Below are 9,952 nucleotides of genomic sequence, written 5' to 3'. Positions count from 1 at the left end.
ACTGGGGTAAGGACTTATTTTACCCTTTCTAACTATCTACAGTTACTGAATAATACCCAGGGACGCTCCTCTGGCTTGAGGGTGAAAGATGAGCCGGTTCTCTTCCTGTGCCCCACGTTCCCGTCCCCGCTGCCTCGTGTGCCTCCGTCCCCCATTCCCATACTCTTCACCTGTGCCCCGATCTCCCCCGTTTTCAGTCTCCCCTATGCCCTGCCCTCCCCCGGTGCCCTGCTCTCATCTTGTGCCCTGCCCAATGCTCCGCTTTCCCCCGTGTCCTGCTATCCCCTTGTCCTGCTCTCCCCTTTGCCCCACTTTCCCCCTATGCTGTGCACTTCTCATGTCCTGCTCTACCCCCTTTGCCCTGGTCCACCTTGTGCCCTGCTCTCCCCTGTGCCCCACTTTCCCCCTATGCTGTGCTCTCACCCATGTCCTGCTCTACCCCCTTTGCCCTTGTCCCCCTTGTGCCCTGCTCGCTCCTGTGTATTGCTCCCCCCCCATTTGCTCACCGCTCCCCACCCCATACCCTTCTCCCGCCCCATGCCCCACAGTGACTCTGCTTTTGATACCTATACTTCAAGCTTCAATATATTGTGTCTGTTGCTTTACTGGCTGGTTGAGGAGGTTTGCAGTGCCTCTCAGTGAGGGATGTGCGGTACTCCCTGCTCAGACTCACAGAGTTAGGCTGGACAGATTGTAGACAAGACCCTTGTGTGAAGTCTTTGATCAGAGAACATTGTGAAAGCAGCTTTAAACCATCTCTGTTTGATGTGAAGGTTTGTCGATGCTGGGTTGGGTAATCACAGTGTCAGCTGCTGTTTATTTGTGTGTCTTGTGAAATCACAGCTTAGGGATCCAACAGAAACATCGGAACTGTGACAAGTGTCAGATCCGCAGCAAAATTCAGCAAGTCTCAGGCCAGCCTCCTAAACAGGGAGAAGAAAGACATCTCTATTGAGCCTTTCACAACCTCGAGATGTTTTACAGTGGTTTACAGGCAATGACAAACTTCTGAAATGTAGACACTGTTGCAATGTAGGAAACACAGCAAGAGCCCACACGAAGCAATGCGATGATGGTCAGATTATCTCTTTTAGTCATATAACTTCAAAGATAAATATTGTTCAGGTCACCAGTGAGAACTCGCTTGCCCTTCTTTGAAATACTGTCATTGACCATTCATACCAGCCTGGGACAACAATGGCAACTTGACTTAACATCTCATCTGAAAGGCAATAACCCTGACAGTGCAGCACTCCCTCAATACTGACCCTCTGACAGTGCAGCACTCCCTCAATACTGACCCTCTGACAGTGCAGCGCTCCCTCAATACTGACCCTCCGACAGTGCATCACTCCCTCAGTACTGACCTTCCGACAGTGCATCACTCCCTCAGTACTGACCCTCCAACAGTGTATCACTCCCTCAGTACTGACCTTCCGACAGTGCATCACTCCCTCAGTACTGACCCTCTGACAGTGCATCACTCCCTCAGTACTGACCCTCCGACAGTGCAGCACTCCCTCAGTACTGACCCTCCGACAGTGCATCACTCCCTCGGTACTGACCCTCCGACAGTGCAGCACTCAGTACTGACCCTCTAACAGTGCATCACTCCCTCGGTACTGACCCTCTGACAGTGCATCACTCCCTCGGTACTGACCCTCTAACAGTGCATCACTCCCTCAGTACTGACCCTCCGACAGTGCAGCAATCACTCAGTACTGACCCTCCGACAGTGCAGTACTCCCTCAGTACTGACCCTCCGACAGTGCATCACTCCCTCAGTACTGACCCTCCGACAGTGCAGCACTCCCTCAGTACTGACCTTCCGACAGTGCATCACTCCCTCAGTACTGACCCTCCGACAGTGCATCACTCCCTCAGTACTGACCCTCCGACAGTGCATCACTCCCTCAGTACTGACCCTCCGACAGTGCAGCACTCCCTCAGTACTGACCCTCCGACAGTGCATCACACCCTCGGTACTGACCCTCTAACAGTGCATCACTCCCTCGGTACTGACCCTCCGACAGTGCATCACTCCCTCGGTACTGACCCTCCGACAGTGCAGCACTCCCTCAGTACTGACCCTCCAACAGTGCATCACTCCCTCGGTACTGACCCTCCGACAGTGCAGCACTCCCTCAGTACTGACCCTCCAACAGTGCATCACTCCCTCGGTACTGACCCTCCGACAGTGCATCACTCCCTCGGTACTGACCCTCTAACAGTGGGAATGTTTTCCATTTGGAGGATGTGACCGGTGTGATCACTGGAGACAATATTTATCAGTGACTTAGATGGAGGAATAGAGAGAATAACAAAACGTTAGGTGGGGCACACATACAAACACACAATCACACGCACACACGCACACAGACACACATGGACACATCCACCCAAGGACACGCCCACATATACACACACACACACACACACACACAGACATACATGCATAGACACACACACACACGCACTCACACACGCACTTTTAAGAACATAAGAAATAGGAGTAGGTGTAGACCCTTCAGCCCATCGAGCCTGCTCCGCCATTCAATACAACCATGTCTGCTCTTTGGCTTCAACTTCATTTTACCACCCACTTCCCATATCCCTTAATTCCATGAACTCTCTTTATTTCAGCCTTAAATGTATTCAACGATGAAGCATCCACAAACCTCTGGGGTAAAGAATTCCAAAGATTCACAACCCGTTGACTGAAGTAATTTCTTCTCATCTCAATCCGAAATGATTAGCCCCTTATCCTGAGACTGTGCCCTCATGTTTCAGATTCTCAGTGTCTAACCAATCAAACCCCTCCAGAATCTTGTCTGTTTCAAAGAAATTGTCTCTCATTCTTCTAAACCCCAGAGAATATAAACCCAGTTTACACAGCCTCTCATCATAGGACAATCCACTCATCCCAGGGACCAATCTAGTGAACCTTCACTGTACCACCCCCAGTGTAAGTAAATCCTTTCTTAAATGTTGAGACCAAAACTGCATAAGGTATTTCAGATGTTGCCTCACCAAAGCCCTGTTGAACTGCATCAACACTTCTTTATTCTTGTATTCCAATCCCCTTGCAGTAAAGGCCAACATGCCATTTGCCTTCCTAATTACTTGCTGCACCTGTTTACTAACTTTCTCCGTTCCATGAACAAACACACCCAAGTCTCTTTGAACATCAACACTTTTTTAAAAATATTCTGCTTTTCTATTCTTGCAACCAAAGTGAATAACTTCACTCTTACCACATTATACTCCATCTGCCATCTTGTTGCCCACTCACTTAACCTGTCGATATCGCTTCATTGTCTCTCTGTGTCCTCCCCACAGCTTACCTTCCCACCTAGCTTGGTATCATCAGCAAACTTAGATACATTGGTCCAGATCTTCCAGTCTCCAGATCATCAGAGACGGATGTATGACTCAAGATCCTGGTAGGGACACTGCAGAAGTCCTGATGGTCTAACCTCTGTGGGAGCTTCCCACGGGATTTACCTGGGCAATTATCCAGGAGATGTCAGACAGGTAAAACCTAGCCTAACTCCTGGGTAACTAACCAACTGCCTCCCCAGTCACTCACACCGATGCCCCAACTACCCATTCAACCACCTGACTATCACCCTGACCCCCTGACTAACCCCCAATCCACTGACTGCTCCCCTGACTCCTCCCACCACCCCAACCACCCAAATACCCGCCCCCGATCCCAACCACACTCTGATTTGACCCGAGTTGACTACCCCCTAATGCAACTACCCCCTCACCCACCTGCCACCTCGCCCAATAGCCACCCTATATGCTTACCCACTTAGCTCACCCATCTACCCACCCTACCACCCTATCCATTCACTCATTCACACCAGGCATTTAAACTTACCTTACAGCTGCTTGGAAAATGGGGATGTGTCCTGTCTTCCCCTGATGCTGAACTCTACATTTCTCAGAAAGGCGGATTCAGAAGACCAGACAAGAAATATGGAGCAGTGACGAGGCAGGGGAATGTCCAAGCAGAGCGGCAATCCGACGATGATTACCGCTCCTCGGAAGATCCAGGCCATTACTCTCTGTCTCCTGGTCTGTCATTAATATAGATTGTAAATAGTTAAGGTCCCAGTGCCACCTCCACCAGTCATAGATTGTCAACTTGAAAATATCCCATTTATCCCTAATGTCTGGTTCCCATCCATTAACCAGTCCTCTATCCATACTGACATACCCACTCCATGAACCGTTATCTTACCTTTTGTGTGGCACCTTATCGAAAGCCTTTTGGAGATCCAGGTATACGACATCTACTAGTTCCTCTTTATCTACCCAACTAGTTACATTTTCAAAAAACTTTTCAAACAGGATTTCCTTTTAATATAACCACATTAACCTGTTCTAACCATACTCTTCTTTTTTAAGTACATTGTTAAGATTTCTTAATTATAGGTTCCAGAATTTTCTCAATGACTGATGTCAGGCTAAATGGCCTGTAGTTCCTTGTTTTCTCTCTCTCTCCTATCTTGAATGACAATGTTACATTTGCTGACTTCCAATATAGTGAGGCTGTTCCTGAATCTAAGGAATTTTGGAATATCATAGCCAGCACATCCACTATCTCTGCAGCTCTCTCTTTTACAGCCCTAGGGGATGGGTCATCAGGTCCTGGGGATTTGTCAGATTTAGTACCTTGAGTTTCTCCAGTAAATTTTTTTTTTTGCTGATGCTAATTGCCTTAATTTACTCTTATTAGCGCCTAAGTTATCCTTTATTTCTGGTATGTAACTTGTGTCTTCTACTGTGAAGATAATTAGAAAATATCTGCCTTATGCCTCTGCTATTTCCTCATTCCCCATGATAATTTCTCCTGTCTCTGATTCTAAGAGATCAATGTTTATTTTAGCTGCTCTCTTCCTTTTTATATGCTTTTAAAAGGTCTTACAATCTGTTTTTTATATTCCTGCCTGGTTTACTCTCAAATTCTATTTTTTTCCTGTTTATCATCTTTTTGGTAGCCCTTTGCTGATTTCTAAAACATTCAATCTTAAAACTTTTGCTACTTTTTGCAACATTATGAGCTTCTTATTTTAATCTAATCCTATCCTTAACCTCCTGAGTGAGCTATTGATGGGTCTTTCTTGCTGATTTTTTTTTTCACTGGAATGTCCAACGTTTTAAATTGTTTTAAATGTCTCCCACTGTACATTTCCTGCTATTTGCTACCAGTTCTCCCCTCATATCTGAGCCGTTGGCTTTGTTTAAATTTAAGATTCTTATTTGTGGTAGGAGTATATCATTTTCAAACTTAATGTGGAACTCAATGGTGTTATGATCACTATTTCCCAGTGGATTTTTACTATGACATTACTAATTAACGCTTCATTACACAATGCTAGATCTAAGCTAGCTTTATCCCTAGTCAGGTCCACAACGTATTGCTCCAAGAAACTGTCACAAAAACATACTACAGGCTCATCTCCTAGACCACCCCTGCCGGTTTGATTGGTCCAACTATATGAAAATTAAAGCACCCCACTTAGAGACACAGATACACACAATTAGACAGATTCAAACACACACTCTCTCATACACACACACACACACACTCCCACCCACCCACACACACACACACACAAACACGCATTCGCATACACACATCTGTGGGGTTTACGTCCTCTATATGATAATGCTTCATGGCCACATATTAAGCTGTGGTTTAGAGGGGGAGGGAAGAGCATGACTGACTCTCCTGATGTGTCTGGGTGACAAGCGTCACTTTGTCTGCTGCTGTGGTTCCTCTTACTGAGTAATAAGCCAGAAGCCAGTGAAATAGCAGAGACTGCAGCCTCTCACTTCCTCATTCTCAGGCTCTGAGATTACAAACCCACACCTTACTCAGTTAACTTTGATTTGAATTTTGTGGAAGGTTAAAAGTGGTTTCATTTCTTCTTCCAATTTGATTTTGCCCCCCCCTCCTACCCTTTTCCACTCGGAGTCACTGCACTTCCCTGAAGGGCAGATAGTCACCCTGTCCCTGTGCCCCCTGCCACAGTATCCAGTGCCACCACTGTTCTATATCCCAATACCCGATTGCACTGTGTGGGCATCACACTTAATCTTGATTCTATCCTGGAATCTTGTCTGTCTTATTGTTGAAGATCAACTTGTGGCCCATGGCAGACCTCGATCTTGGTGTTTCTGGATTGGTCTGTCTGTAGCAAACTTGCCTGAGACATTGTGTTAGCACACATTGTCAATTCCGGTGGTTTTGAAATGGCACCAGAGCAAGAGGACAGAGGAAGGAAGTCCTGTCAATCTAGAACTCAGTCTGTGCCAGGATTTCAATTTGTAAAGAGCAAGGGGAGTTGACTCGTAGATCATGGACCCAATGCTATCTGACATTTGGAAACAATTCATGCTCCACTTAATCTACAAACCCGACACCCACTCTAACTGATAAAATCTGCTGCTTCAATATCACCAGCATCAGCACAAACTGTGCTGCACAATGAGGGGGCGGGAGGGTGGTGAGCAGAGCTGTGAAAGATAAACAGATTGGGGTTTTGTATATGTCAGCTCGAGGACAGTGGGTTAATCTCAATCACCAAATGAATCTGAAGGTTATGGTTTCAAGTCCCTACTCCAGACACTTGAGCACAAAATTTAGGCCGACACCCCAGTGCAGTACTGATGGAGTGCTGCACTGTCAGAGGGCCAGTACTGAGGGAGTGCTGCACTGTCAGAGGGTCAGTACTGAGGGTGTGCTGCACTGTCAGAGGGCCAGTACTGAGGGAGTGCTGCACTGTCAGAGGGTCAGTACTGAGGGAGTGCTGCACTGTCAGAGGGCCAGTACTGAGGAAGTGCTGCACTGTCAGAGGGTCAGTACTGAGGGAGTGCTGCACTGTCAGAGGGTCAGTTCTGAGGGAGTGCTGCACTGTCGGAGGATCAGTATTGAGGGAGTGTTGCACTGTCAGAGGGTCGGTACTGAGGGAGTACTGCACTGTCAGAGGGTCAGTACTGAGGGAATGCTGCATTGTCAGCGGTTCAGTACTAAGAAAGTGCCGCACTGTTGGAGGGTCAGTACTGAGGGACTGCTGCACTGTTGGACAGTCAGTACCGAGGGAGTCCTGCACTGTCGGACGGTCAGTACTAAGGGAGTGCCGCACTTTTAGAGTTGCCACATTTTTTGTGAATGTTAACATTAAGGCTGCAGTTGGTTCGTAAGGAATCCCATGGTCCCTATTGGAAGAGCAGTGACATTAGTTTGTTAATATTTCTCCTTGATCAGTACATTAAGAGCAAGAGAATAACTAAGGAAAGGGTAGGGCCCATCAGAGAGATACATGGTAACTTGTGGGTTGAAGCTGTCGATGTGGGCTGGGTTCTCAATGTGTACTTTGTGTGTTTGTCTTCACTAAGGAGAAGGATGATGCAGACATTCTACTTAAGGAGTAAGAGTGTGAAATATTAGATACAATAAGCATAGCGAGAGAGGAAGTACTGGGGGGGGGACTGGCATCCTTGAAGGTGGATAAATCACCAGGGCCGGGTGGATTGTATCCCAGGTTGTTAAAGGAAGCCAGAGAGGAAATAACGGATGCTCTGAGGATCATTTTCCAATCCTCACTAGGTATAGGTGAAGTACCAGATGTTTGGAGGTCTGCGAATATTGTACCATTATTTAAAAAGGGTGCGAGAGATAGGCCAGAAAATTATACCCGGTCAGTCTGACTTCGGTGGTGGGAAAATTATTGGAAACAATTTTGAGACAGGATAAACTGTCACTTAAGAAGGCACAGATTGATCAAGGACAGTCAGCATGGTTTTGTTAGGGGAAGATCATGTCTTACTAACTTAATAGGATTTCTTGAGGAAATAACAAGGAGGGTTGATGAGGGCAGTGCAGTGGATGTCATCTACATGGATTTCAGTGAGGCATTTGATAAGGTCCCACATGGCAGACTGGTCAGGAAAGTGAGATCCCATGGGATACAGGGGAAGGTGGCAGTTGAATCCAAAATTGGCTCAATGACAGGAAACAAAGGGTAAACGTCGATGGATGTTTTTGTGAATGGAAAACGGTTTCCAGTGGAGTTCCACAGGGCTCAGTGTCGGGGTCCTTGCTGTTTGTAGTATATATTAATGATTTAGACTTGGAGTCATACCTAGCACAAAGGAAGATGGTTGTGGTTGTTGGAGGTCAATCATCTCAGTTCCAGGACATCACTGCAGCAGTTCCTCAGGGTAGTGTCCTCGGCCCAACCATCTTCAGCTGCTTCAACAATGACCTTCCTTCTATCATTAGGTCAGAAGTGGGGATGTTCACTGATGATTGCACAATGTTCAGCACCATTCGTGACTCCTCAGATACTGAAGCAGTCCATGTCCAAATGCAGCAAGACCTGGATAATATCCAGGCTTGGCCTGACAAGTGGCAAGTAACATTCATGCCACACAAGTGTCAGGCAATGACCATCTCCAACAAGAGAGAATCTAACCATCACCCCTTGACATTCAATGGCATTACCATCACTGAATCCCCCACTATCAACATCCTGTGGGTTACCATTGACCAGAAACTGAACTTGACCGGCCATATAAATGCTGTGGCTACAAGAGCAGGCAGAGGCTAGGAATAGTGCGATGAGTAACTCATCTCCTGACTCCCCAAAGCCTGTCCACAATCTACAAGGCACAAGTCAGGAGTGTGATGGAATACTCCCCACTTGCCTGGATGAGTGCAGCTCCCACAACACTCAAGTGCTCGCTTCGGCAGCACATATACTAAAATTGGAACGATACAGAGAAGATTAGCATGGCCCCTGCGCAAGGATGACACGCAAATTCGTGAAGCATTCCCACAACACTCAAGAAGCTGGACACTGTCCAGGACAAAGCAGCCTGCTTGATTGGCACCACATCCACAAACATCCACTCCCTCCACCACTGATGCACAATAGCAGCAGCATGTACCATCTACAAGATGCACTGCAGGAATTCACCAAGGCTCCTTCGACAGCACCTTCCAAACCCACGACCACTACCATCTAGAAGAGCAAGGGCAGCAGACAGATGGGAACACCACCACCTGGGAAGTTCCCTCCAAGTCACTCACCTTCCCAACTTGGAAATATATCGCTGTTCCTTCGCTGTCGCTGGGTCAAAATCCTGGAACTCTCTCCCTAACAGCACAGTGGGTGTACCTACACCACATGGACTGCAGCGGTTCAAAAAATTCTTTCGAGTTATCAACAGTCACAGATTGTAACTCTTTCGAGTACAATCACAGTTCTTGGTTTTCCGGGAGTGGGACATGAACCCACAACCCTCTGATTCAAAGGCGAGGGTGCTATGAACTGAGCCACAGCTGACACCTCCTGCAGCGGTTCAAACTCTTTCGCGTTATCAACAGTCACAGATTGCAACTCTTTCGAGTACAATCACAGTTCTTGGTTTCCGGGAGTGGGACATGAACCCACAACCCTCTGGTTCAAAGGCGAGGGTAAAACTCTCCACTGGTTGATACTCTTTCGAGTTATCAACAGTCACAGATTGCAACTCTTTTGAGTACAATCACAGTTCTTGGTTTTTCCAGGAGTGGGACATGAACCTACAACCTTCTGATTCAAAGGCGAGGGTGCTATGAACTGAGCCACAGCTGACACCTCCTGCAGTAGTTCAAGAAGGCAGCTCACTGTTAATATGGCAATCACCTTGTTAAAACCAATTGCTACTTAAACAGGTGATGGGCATTAATTATCCCATCTAAATAGAATAAAAAAGGTACAGCTGGAACACTTTGGATGGAAGTTACTAGGAGGTTATTAGTACTGAGGAGTTGTCTTGAAAATAAACCAGCTTGAACCAAAAGACCAGCCTAGAATTCTTCTACCATGACCTCTTATTGTGAGTAACATGGTAGCAGAGGATGAACTTTAAGCTTTGCTGATCGGTTGCT

At 46.8% G+C, this 9,952-nt stretch overlaps 1 non-coding gene across 1 annotated transcript; it reads left to right on the top strand.

The window, feature by feature from the left end:
* The first annotated feature begins 8,754 nt into the window (after positions 1 to 8,754).
* On the top strand, positions 8,755 to 8,861 carry LOC144686165 (U6 spliceosomal RNA). Its single transcript, XR_013577864.1, has one exon. It is a non-coding gene; the product is annotated as a U6 spliceosomal RNA (small nuclear RNA).
* The last annotated feature ends 1,091 nt before the right edge of the window (positions 8,862 to 9,952 follow it).

This window comes from Cetorhinus maximus, chromosome 10, assembly GCF_964194155.1.
Source record: "Cetorhinus maximus chromosome 10, sCetMax3.hap1.1, whole genome shotgun sequence".
NCBI classification, from domain to species: domain Eukaryota; kingdom Metazoa; phylum Chordata; class Chondrichthyes; order Lamniformes; family Cetorhinidae; genus Cetorhinus; species Cetorhinus maximus.
The sequence above is the reverse complement of the archived record's forward strand: the minus strand, read 5'-3'. Positions and strand labels throughout refer to the sequence as shown.